Here is a 12,987-nt window from a genome sequence, read left to right as displayed (position 1 = left end):
TATGTAGCGTGAACATAGCAGCGTGTGTAATAGAGCAAGATTTATCCTCACAGATAGTAATTAGTCCAGACGCCTGATTTATCGGTTGCCTTTGAAAGCACTATTGACATTTATCTTTATCGAATTGCGTTCGTCGACACCGTATCACCATTAGGAAGTGCATATAATTTCAAAACTTCATTAAGTATTATTTCAATACTAAAGATTTACCTACAAATATGTATTTAGGCTTGTCTATAACTACCTTTTTAAACGGAACATCGTTAATTCAAAACTTGTGATTGGAATAGTTCTTTTACACTCTTCACTTGCTATCATCGCGCCTGGGCGTCCAAAATTTGAAACGTTAAAAAACCAAAAAAACAAAATTGTAGCCTTTATTACGCTAATCATTGTTGATGTTAGTGACGACAAGTGTAGTTATTATTAATCCCCGTATTGTCAAGAAATATGACTGAATATATTAATATAATTTGATGACGGTACAGGTTCACAAGGTGTATAGTCCATACAAAATGACTTCTCAGGCGCCATTTTAACTATACAGTTCAACTGTCATGTCAAAAGTACGGTTCATCCTTAAAATAAGGACTAAAATCGTACTTTTGACATGACAATTGACATATAAAGTTAAAATGGCACATGATAAGTCATTTGCTTACAGATTAGAAATGTAGAATCTGATCCCAACCGACGTATACAAATAAATTTCCAAACGTGGAGTTGTCACGCTTTCCAAACGGAAGCACATATTCAATAGGTTCATGACGTTATGAATGGATGCAATTTTATCTGCAAATCTCCCAACACCGTCACGCATCGTGAGCCCTGGTGACTGTGTTGATGGCGCGACTGCAAGTGATAATGCATAATGCAGAACGGTGCCTGACCAGACGTGACCTGTTGTAAAACAGTTACAGAAATACATTTGGCCATTGAATGTAAAATTTAAGCCTCGGAATCCAATAAAAAAATATTTATGATGTTGTGGGATCATGAAAATGCAAGGATCGAAGATCCAGTAATGTAAGACATAAAATGATAATGCTGTAGGTATACAATAAACTTAAGCATTCTCCTTCCTCTAAGTATTTGTATATGGGGCAAAAATTATAAACCTTATCAGCACTGAAGAAAACATTGTGGTGCAATCTCATAATACATATATACTTTAGATAGAGTTAGAGAGGCTATGCTTAACTTTGTGAAGTACTAGCTTCAGACCGCGAATTCATCTGCGTGATATAATTACCTAATAATACCCTTTAAAACTCGGCGATAATGTAGCTAGCCTTGTATCATTTAAAGAACTTTTAAAATCAGATCATTAGTTCCGGAGATTACCCCAACATCCAAACTTACAAACTTTACGACTTTATAGTGTTAGTGTAGAAGTGTAGATAATTTAGCCACAAACCGTTTCAATTTAATATTACCTACTCGATTCATAGCAAAAAATAGATTTAACCCGGCAAACAGCGAAGCAAGTTTGTAACTACTTCGTAAGAAGAAACTATAGGGTGCTAAAAATAAAATAACTGATCAGTTAAGTATGTTGCCGTCTGTGGGTTGCAATTTGGAGCTGGCGCCTCAATTTAACCTAATGGATCAGCATTCAGCTGACATCGCTATTCAGGGCACGCGCAAAACATTGCGTGATGACCGCGGGCAAGTCACTTTTCACTGATCGGTTATTAGTCCCTGCAATATCAACAGGTGATAGATTTCTCTAACTTTATCAGTGACAAGTAGAACACAGACAGGCAATAGAAAAACAACTATTAACAACCAGTTTCTCTGCAGGTAGTGCACAAGATCAAATATGTATAAATTATGTCCTCTCTTATGACTGTTTTCGTCATACGTCTCTTGATATTGACTAAATACATTGATATCTTGCAATTTGCAAATTATAAAATAATTATTTCATCTCTTGTTCCCCAAAAACACACATAGTAAAAAAAGCCTCTAATGTGACTCTTGTTTTGCGTATGAATGTTCTGTGTATGAAAAATACATTTATCTTATATCTTATACAGACTGAACTGAACTTGGATATCTTCCGCGTACAGGGTGAAATGTGAATTGGATTTCATTGAACAATCATTTAATAGTGCCTTCAAGTGCGTCTAGAGCGCAGGTTGTTGACTCTACGACAGCGCGAGCAAACCCGCATCCTTTTGTGCTGAGAGCCTTTGAATCATACCACGAGTATGACAGTTATGAATGACTCAGTGGTGGTTACCCTCGCTCTACACTTATCTATGTACTGAGCATTTAGTAATGTAAACAACGAAAATTCTACGCAAGTGTTTACGTTGTATTATATCTTTATTAACTCCAATTACCTTTAACTCCAATTACCTAATAGTTGTCATTCAGCTCGTGGATAGGATTAATTGGAGTGGGTAGGTAAATAAAAAATTTTTACAAAAAAAATAAAAACCGACTTCGTTACATAAACACTAAAAATTGAAAAATAATTTTCAATTCAAATTTTCAATTTTTAGTGTTTATGTAACGAAGTCGGTTTTTATTTTTTTTGTAAAAAATTTTTATTTCACAATTTTTAGTGGCCCCATGGAATTATGCTATGACTGGTTAAAAATCTACTGTTTACTAAGCTATTACACTGATCGCGAACAATTTACTCTTATCCGTTGAGGAGTTCCAGTATCTATCTTCGAAGATGTTCATCAGATCTTCACCAAATTGAAATGGGACCAACTTTGAAGTATACCCTTTTAAACAAAAAAAGAATTTTCAAAATCGGTCCAGGCGTTTTTGAGTAATCGGGGAACATACATAAAAAATAAAAAAAAAAAAATAAAAAAAAGATTCCGACGAATTGAGAACCTCCTCCTTTTTTGAAGTCGGTTAAAAAGCGGAATACCGAATACGTCATCCCATCTAATTTAGATCCTAAACAATGCTAGTAAAATGTAATGTAAAGACATTATTTTAATAACTGCATTTTAGTATCGTTACAGTGAACTATGGTATTGTGGTAGGTTAAATATACGTATCACCTATAGGCAGGATATGGATAAGCCGAGCAAATTCACCATATTAAGTAACCGCCTTTGACAAGCGTAAAAGTATCGACAAAGTACGTATCTGTAGACTTTTTTTTCAAATACTTTTTAATACATTCACGTTATCAATATCCATATCTACAACACACGGGAAATACGTTTCCATTCACAAACTCCTATTTAACAATCACAGTTTTTTTTTGGTCGTAGACTCGCAGTTCAACAGCACGTTGCAGGCTTTTCACATAAAATATTGTGAAACATGCATTGCTAAACGCTACAAGTAGAGCATAAAGCACTGGTATTCTATGGGCACGGTCTGACTCCTCTTGCATGGTGTGATTCCCACGCTTATCAGCTGGTTCACGCGTCAGCGCACGCGACGGTCCCGAGACCTCGACCGCGTCACTGCTAAGGCTTGAAAATCGGACAATTTTTCAGCTCCGGAGTCGGGTTTGATGCTGAGCGTTCCAAGTCCGGAGTTCCGGAGTTTTGAAGCTTCATCAAAAAAATTGGATGTGACTAAATAATGCGTTTGATTGGAATATTTCTTGCGCTTAAATAAACGTTCAAGTCTATTAAGCATGAAATAAAACAAATCAGTTAGAAAAATGAAAACAAAACTTTATTTTACGACCTGGTAAAATTATTATGTATAAAGTAAGATTTTTCTAACATTTTTAAAAATGTTTTATCGATAAAATTGGATAAGTTTTACTCTATTTTATATGTACAATTTATGATAGCTCCAGTTTCACAAACGAATCTGTAATTTTTCGAAGATCCGGAGTTACACCAACACCGGAATTCCGGAGTTCAAGCCCTAGCTGCTGCCTGCTCGGCGCCTGATAACTAGTGTGCATCTACCGTTTTAACCTCAGAATATAATAAATTAACTACAATGCTTATAGGTACTTTTGTTATTGTTTGATTATTCACAACTCATAATAACCACAATTTGCGTTAGGTTCGCCTTTAACTATTGTTGTTTATTTTTAAACATTGCCATTGATACCAACTATATGGGTGGCCATAAATACTACACCGGCGACTGTAGAGCCTGGCGCCTGTTTAGTGATAAGTGACAACTTTTACAGACTTTAGAAAACAATATAAATTTTGCGGTGTAGGTACATTAAGGCATGTAACGATGAGTTTGTTTACTTATAAAATTTTACATCATCATAATTTTGTCGACTACGAAAATCGATCGAATTTTTTTCTTTAACAATTCATCGTTACAAATGCTGTTTTAAACAAAACTAAACGTGATCATAAATTATGTATGTACTTGCAATCGTTATTTTGGAGAACTCGTACCAACAAAAGGTGCTTGGGTAACTTACTATCTAGATTCTATGCCATATTTTGTACACTTATTTTGTTATTGTATTGTACTATGCTTATCTGACATTCGTAAGCGCTTGTATACGTCTAAATCAAAAAATAAATAAATACAAATACAAATACAAACTAATCCAACATAAACAGGATTATTAATACCGCCAGATTTCTAATTACGATGCAGATTAAATTTGAAATTCCCGTGAACTCCATTTATAACGTAGGTACGTTCCAATAACATTCACCATAAAATCCATCAGTAGAACTGCAACAGTATTGCAGTAAATATATCCGTACGCTCAACGGCAGACGCAAACAATAATAAAGAGAACAATAGGGAATGATTTATTGACAGTTAGCCAGCGGCGCCCGGAGAGCAATTTACACTGCCGCAAAAAAGTGACCGGAGCACCGGAGCACACAGCGTATGATCACAAGTGAGAATACCGTTTGCATACTCTAGATCTAGAAGCGTTACTTGTTGATCTGTATTGCTAACAACTCATATTCACTTCGATACCGCAGCTCAGTTCCAACTTTTAACAAGTGTAACAAGTCAATTCAGTGAGTTTGTGATAAGTATTACGAGTACAATCTGGGAAACACGCCATATTTGCTATATGTGACAGTTGACATATAGACTGTCGTTATGTAAAAGCAAGTCCAATGCCATTTTGTGAGATATGACCAACAATTTATATGCTACGCACTGCATTGGCCATTGCAAATACTGTCTGCAATTCGCTTTTGCAAGGCTTTTGCTTATAAATGACTCAATGGCCAGTGCCATATTGAGTTTGACAGCTTCGTAGAACACGATTTTTGCTAGGTTAGCCGTTCTATGTACTTAATTTAATTCAATGCCATCTCACATATCACAGCCTCGAATAACATAGAAAATCTCAGCTTAGTAAATACTTACTTGGCCTTACCCGTGCTAAAATGAGCAAAAAATTACCAGCAGATAGTACAACAGTAATGCCACAAATTAAAGTACCGTTTTCATTGTATATACTTAAGTGTTATAGCATATCAATGGACTCGTTACCGTGTTACGTTCACTTAAGGAAGATTCACATTATAGTGCCAAAGTGTAATGGTAATCCGACAAATAAGACCCTGCAAAAACATAATTGATCCAAAGGGTCTCTCTTGGGTATACGCGACTTGTTTTTGTAACGGAGAAAAAGGAACGTGACAATAAATTATTATTATAATAATAACGACTTATTTATAGATTTTTGTGTGATCCATTACCTACAATAGGTAATCTTGGCTAACTTGGAGTTCTTAGTCACAATATTTATGATAAATTTGATGCAGACAACGTGATGCATACTACTAAGATGAAGACGTGACCATTGACACAAACAGTAGCAAGGTTGTTGAACAGCAATTATCAAGTGAAGGAACTAATCAAACTCACTTAGAAAGCAAACTCGATAAGAAAACAAATTAGGCCACATCGATCTCGATTCTCGCCTCAGTGTGCTAATAAAGCAATTGTCTGGTAAAGTGTGTCAGCGCGAAATCAAAACCCATTTCATTAGTTAGAGATGAGAAGGCACCCGATAACGAAACCATTAGCACCATAATTGCCAGACTGTACGAAAAGCTCGAACAACGATAGCGATCGCTCTCGAATACCAAGAAAGATGTCACGATCACGATCCAACGACATCGTGAGATCAACTAAACACTTAGCAAAGTTAGCACATACTTCTGCTCATAAATTTATATTTTGTTGCCACGGTGATGCTTAATACATTACTATTAAAGCAATAGCTACCTATATAGATTGTTGTCAATCGTCAAATGTTTACCTTGAATGCAGACGTTAAGTGGCCTTACGTGATAGTAACATAAAGCTCCCAAGAGAATACAACTCTGTGGCAACTGGTAAGTGTCCTTAGGACACGGACGTTTGCTACAGATTTATGAATTAATTAGCTTTTGCCCGCAACCTTGTCTGCGTGATATAATTTATAGCTTATTAGTACTCGGAGATAATATAACTACATATCTATCAATGAAAGAGTTTTCAGAATCGGATCACCCGAAATTGCGTATCTCCATTTACAAACTATCAAATACTTTATAATATTAGCATCTAGATTATACTTAGTTCTGGCTATTAGGCGTGCTTACACAGGTAAAATATTTGATATTACAATATTGAAACTGGAGTATTAAGGTACAGTTTGTTTTCAGTCTTAAAATACTTTTATTCTTTTTGGAGACCCTCAGATTTGTTCAGTTAAAATAATTGCCTTAATTATAAATTTACCGTAAGTGTTCGTAACCGCAAACGTAGGTATAGGTAGGTAGGTACCTAATAAAGTTAATTGGCGACTACGAAACGTATATTTACTTAGCAGACTTTAATTAGTTTAATGCTCTGGTCACCTTCAGTGCGTTGTTCGGAGCCGTAATGGAATATAGGAGTAAAAGCTTAACGCTGTTTTCTTACAAAATGAACAAAGATAAGTTATTTTCTAAGTATTCACCTGATTAAGCTGACTTGAAGGATTTATTCAGTTCGTGATTCCAATATTAAATAAATAACAATTATAATGAAGTTAAACATCCCTGGATGATTTTTAAATGGGACTTTAGATAAATTTGTTGTGACGTTTTATATTTGGTATTCAATGATCGATTTAGATAATGAAAGCATAGCATACTGAAGCTCATGGTGCCCGTATTAAAAGGCGACACTAATCCGAACATTATTGATTGCTTCTACATAAATAATGCGATTATAGTACAAGTAGAAGATGGGGAAGGGTTGATTTTAATGTAGGTACGGACGCATGGGGATAAATTTAGATAACTCGAATTATTCGACGATGAACAGGAAGAACAATTTGAACTTGAGCAGCGAGCTATACCTACTTCATATTTTTGCAGGTAAAGATATTTTTTGTGCCGACAAACGTTTCGAAAATAATAATTACGTACGATAATAATATGCCCACGGGGATTTAGGTTTTTTATAAAAGTCGTAGAAACTCTTTGATTTTCTCGGATAAAAAGAAGCCTATCTATCTCTGGAAACTATCTCTGTACCAAACGTCAAAATCGATTAAGCAGGCGGGCCATGAAAAGGCAACGGACAGACACACTTTCACATTTATAATATTTGTATGGATTTATAATTTTAGTATAGAGGTAATTTGTCTTTCTTGTCTTACTTTGTATGTTTTATAAGAAATCGTACAGTGTTTCTTTACGTCTATTCTATACAGGATTTACTGCTTGTATGTAGGTAGGTACTTAGCTGAACCAATTATATTTTACAAAGCACTTTATGAAGTTGGTACTTACAACGGTGTTGTTTGTATGCCTACATAGGGGAAAATGGAAAACTAAAACGACCTCGCACTTAAAAAGGACAATTTATGCAGTTTTCATGTAACCCATGTAGCTATTATAAATGTCGAAACATTTGTATTTACCTGCACAGTGCTTGTGAAAAATGGAGCCTAGTATAACAGACGACTTCGTGGTCGGAGTTTCAAAATGTCAGCTCGAGTGACTGGTGATATATTATCCAAATACTAATCTGTTATTATTTCTCTCTCAGCCTCTATAAGTGTTATGAGCGTTCTTACTTTCTTAATAACTTTGTTTTGAAACACTACAAAATCAAGAAAATTTATTAAAAGCAAAGTGGAAGAGTTATTCTGTTAGAAGGATGAATGCTACGATTTTTTCCCCTTATTACTCGTTTGGCATTCCAAGTGGTTTTTTAAAAATGAACATCGCATTTATCAGTCATACAATTTACATTATTAACGTTGAATATTACAATAACGAGAAGGCACGATGCTAAAGAATTATTGTTATGGAATGCATCATCATCTGCAATTGGCATTGGCATTGAAAAGAATAATAAAATTATTGTTGTATCGTGTTAGTAGGCAATTACTGTATTATGTAATATTACATTTAAGTACATAGGTATCATAAAAGCGACAAGTACCTACTAGTTGTGTACAAGTACTTAATGCGAAAAAGTAGTAATATTTATTGCCATACAAATAATACATCTTTGTTGGTAGAATATTCTAATCAATATTAAATATAGCTGATGTCATACTCTAAAATAATAACAAGTGTAACCTTCACATAAAATAAGATGTGATCTATCGCTTTTACTACGTACAATGTACATGCTAATATTTATTTAAACAGAACAGCTTCTATAAGTTTCGTGCCTTCTCCATGTGATTACTATTCTAATCTTTACGAACATTATAAATGCGAAAGTGTAATTATTTGTTGGTTTTCCCTCAATCACGTCGTAACAGAGCAGCGGATCGACATGTTCTGGAAAGTAACATCCGCAATTTTTTTATCCCGAGAAATTAAACAGTTCCTGCGGGATGGCATGCCATTTTTCACTAACGTAGCAACAGATCGCAAACATATAATCGAACACATAGAGACGTCAGTAAATATACTATTCTTATAAATCTAATATTTAACAGTAAATGTAATAGGTACGATGTACGATGTTGTATGGGAATTTAGAAAATATGACAAAATATAATTTTTCATAATCCTGCAGAAAGGCAAGAAATCTATGCAAATTTAAATATAAACATAATACTTGTTTACGTATCAGAATACTTGAGTCAATATGTATATCTAGATACTAGTAGCTTCGTAGATCGTAGCAATTGTTCGTAACAAGTTGGGAGGACTCAAACATGAGATTTCCTTGTTTTATTGAAAGTGGTGTCTCCCCTTGTCACGTCGAGTGTCACAAGTAGAAGACGGGAGAACAATGCGTTGGAATTTCCAGTGGAATGTGAACCGGAAAAATCATTTAGGAGATCCTTTTAATGGGGCGAAATAATATTGTCCTTGACTTTTACAAATCTATTTTAGCGTTTAAACTATCGTGAGTGATTTCCACTATACATGTAGGCGAAACCGGCTTTACTCACATATTTAGGCGATGTTAGCCCGACTAGTCTCGAACCCATCCAGGGTCCTTTTTCACAGGGGCTCAGTTCGCGAACGCTGATATACTGATATAGGTACATAATATTTTTCTTGCCCTGAGCCCTATTTATACATAATATAATAAATTACTTTTATAGCAGAAGATTAAAAACTAGTTTTTGTATTCATTACAATGAATTAGATGAACTCCACATGATGTTTTGCCATACACAAGTTCTGAGCTTTGCAAAGTTTGTTATAGATTTTAAACAAACCCAATATACGTGACTCAATAAGGACATTAATAATTACTGTCCTTATTAATCTACTGTATATAATATTATCTGAATAAGGAAATGTGTGACCTCATCCAACCATTAAACTAGTAACAGTGACCCAAGAATCTAACAATAAACGTCTATCAAGACAACCTATCTCTCATATTATACTCCAGCAAATGTAATTAATTTCCTACTTATCATACAACAGGTCCACCTACGCGAATGCCTCGACACGTCTAATAATCTTTCAATGCCATGATAACCTTTGGCTTTGAAGTAGGTAATTTTTATTTTTAACGTTCATGACCTAAAAAGGATCGTCAAAATTGTACACAATTTTTTGTCACGCATACCGTAATGAGTCGTTTTAATAATCAAAATTAAATTGCCCTTGTATTCTTTGGACATGTCACGGACAATGGCTGTGACAAAGCTTACATCACTATTAGGTATCTAATGGGTATAAACATTAACCATTCTTACAGTTTTCATTAACCTAGCATGTACCTGGTATTTAAGTAACTTCCTAGTATTTTCGTTATCGATTACCACTATATTTACTTAATATTATATTTTCATACTCGGCTTCAGCAATTGCTCATTACACTCTACGTCGCCGTATCTACGAATTTGTCTGTTATTATCTTTAGAATTGGTTATCTCAAGTCAAAAGCAATAAATCAAATCTTGATCAAACAACGAATGGGGCTTTAGGATTTGTGTCAGAGTAACTGGGCCGTGTCAAACCCCAATTGAACTATTAAATTGAATTAAATTCAATGGACACATTGATAAATTATTGCTTATAATGATTTATGGCATATCGCTTTTAAAAAGCTTTTGTGTAGTCGAAACTACAAACGTTTATGAAATACCTTGAATTGACGGTTAGCGATAACATGGGAAGAAAGCTCTTATGTTGAGATAGACGTTAGAACGTATCAAATACTTTGCAGTTTGTGGCTGATTCCGAGAAGAGGCGGTTCGTAACAATACTAGAAAGCTTAAGAATATAGGTACCAATACACCTACACAAACATTAAACACTGTTTTACATATTGTGTCAATTAAGATTATAATAAGCCTCAGTCCTCAACCTTGCCTCAACCAAAGAGTGACATAAAAAGCATTGTCAAGACCAATACCAAGACCGAAAATAGATTCTCTATCAATCGTAGGTAATAACTGAAACCGGTTGTTATCATATTTGATATTGAATGTTAAACTTTGCACAAGCAACAAAAATGTTCTGAAATTTTCCACCGAAGATAATAACTTTGGAAAAACGTCGACCGTTCTATTAACTCGAGGATGTATGCGAATCTTAGCTTTACCCTCTTGATTTACGCTAGATACAATGGCTTAGGGTAGATAAGGAGCGGAATTTGGGTGTAGACCTTTTTGTTGTACGGAAAAATAAACGACCTTTTCAAACTGTCCTTTAATAAATTACTAACACTAGAATGTAAATAAAGTTACAGAAGATTCTTCAAGCAAATTATGTCTACTATCTTCTGAATCAGCTCTCCAAAATATTTCTTTTAAATTGACCGTAACTTTAAAGAAACGTCGTAAGAATTTTCTTAATAGAGAGCAGTAACGAGTTTTTTCAAGAGTTCAAGTTTTTTATAACCTTGATTTACGCGGAAAAAGTCGTATAGTACGTACGTCTGGCAGTAATAAACGCTGATTTTCTGATTTGGAGTGTCAAAACAGTACTAAAATATCCATTATTAGTTCATCCACCTCAATGGAAGCCAGTTGCAAAGCAGTTCTTACGTCAGGCAAGTAATTCAGATGAGCCTTCACAGTCTGTGTCGATAAAATGATAGATCACTACTACATTATAAAATATGCGAAAGTGTTTGTTTGTCGGTTTGTCCTCACAATAACGTCGCAAAGGAGCAATAGATCGTGATTTTTTGCACGGATATAGTCAAAGACCTGGAGAGTGACATAGGCTACTTTCACCCCAGAAAATCAGAGTTCCCAAAGGATTTTAAAAACCTAAATCCACGCGGAATAAGTTGCAGGCATCAGCTAGTGAAGAATAAATTGTAAGGCATGCCTGTGCTGTGACCCATAAAAAAATAAAATGTTTTGATTATGATAATAAAATTTCAACCCAACTTTTTTATTATCTTACTCATAAAATGTAAAGCATTTGATAACGTTTATTCAATGTTCTCACGAAACCGTAGTACATAGTGGAATGAAAATGGATGCATTAAATCGATTCGCCTGGCGCCTCGGTGTCCACCCCAGTTTATTACCTGCACCGTAGAAGATATAAGCAACATAAAACAACAAATAAAACTGAGTTTTCCCGTATATACCTACATCGTAGAAATTGCAACAGTAGGACAGTACAGCACTTTGTGATTTCATAATATAATAAGAGTAACTACAAAGTTTAGGCAGTAACAGAAGACATTATATTAAATACAAGTAATAATAATTAGCTTAATTCACTCCACCAAAAGTTAAAACGGGCAAATCTATGTAGTACAACGTGGCAATGCAGCATTCGATTTACACACCGCTAGTCCTCCTACGTATCCTCATCATGTGCTCCCAATATTTTTACAAGTTTTGCATTCTAGAGTCCACATGTCCTGAGGATGCTTCGGTGTCGGAGTGAGACAACTGTACGTTGAAGATGTTTTAGAAGATTTGTATTATAGTGTTGTGTAGTGGTGGTGCGTATTACTTGCTTTTTCTTGCATATTTAGTAGGAGGGCGGGCGTGCATATCGCATGCTGCACATTGTACTTACTATAGATTTGTCTGTTTTGGTGGAATTGTGATTCCTCATTATCATAGATTTCCGCAAACTGTAAATGTACGAAATAATTTTAAAAGTTACGAAAATACTAAAATACGTCACGAATGATTTCTAATTAAATTAAGTGTTAATATTTTTGTTATTCAACGCCACTAAGTTGCAAATCAAATTCTAGTTCGTAAAGGTTACCAATACCTACGTCTACGTATATGATGTCAAATTTCATTTTGTAAAATAAGCCACACCCCACTCAAAGGTAAAATGGCTTCGGTAACTTTGTCAAGTAAATTGAGTTTTACAGCGATCGTACCACAGCTTGTTTACTTTACTTTACCCCACATACACTAAAGGAGGCAATCTAAATATTTTATACTTTACCGCGTATCAAAAAGTAAAACCACGTAGAAACAGATTTTTCAAAGAGTTATTCTACAGCAATTTATTAATTTTATTGGAAGAAAGATCCATTGAATATTCAACTAACTCCAGCACTAAAAACCTTCCTCTTAAAAATATAATGCATGTTTCTGGCAATTTTCTAGATACACAATATTGGAACTAGGTATTGTAGGTACTTACATACATTCGT

The 12,987-nt window shown here is 34.7% G+C and overlaps 2 protein-coding genes across 4 annotated transcripts in view; one reads left to right on the top strand and one right to left on the bottom strand.

Annotated features, from left to right (window-relative positions):
- Positions 1-12,987, bottom strand: part of Miga (mitoguardin) — a 62,990-nt gene that overhangs the window by 33,483 nt on the left and 16,520 nt on the right. The window lies entirely within an intron of this gene.
- The window catches only part of LOC117985372 (protein unzipped-like), a 36,227-nt gene that overhangs the window by 19,078 nt on the left and 4,162 nt on the right, over positions 1-12,987 (top strand). The gene's annotated exons all lie outside the window — the stretch shown is intronic.

Source organism: Maniola hyperantus, chromosome 1, assembly GCF_902806685.2.
Source record: "Maniola hyperantus chromosome 1, iAphHyp1.2, whole genome shotgun sequence".
NCBI lineage: Eukaryota > Metazoa > Arthropoda > Insecta > Lepidoptera > Nymphalidae > Maniola > Maniola hyperantus.
The sequence above is the reverse complement of the archived record's forward strand: the minus strand, read 5'-3'. Positions and strand labels throughout refer to the sequence as shown.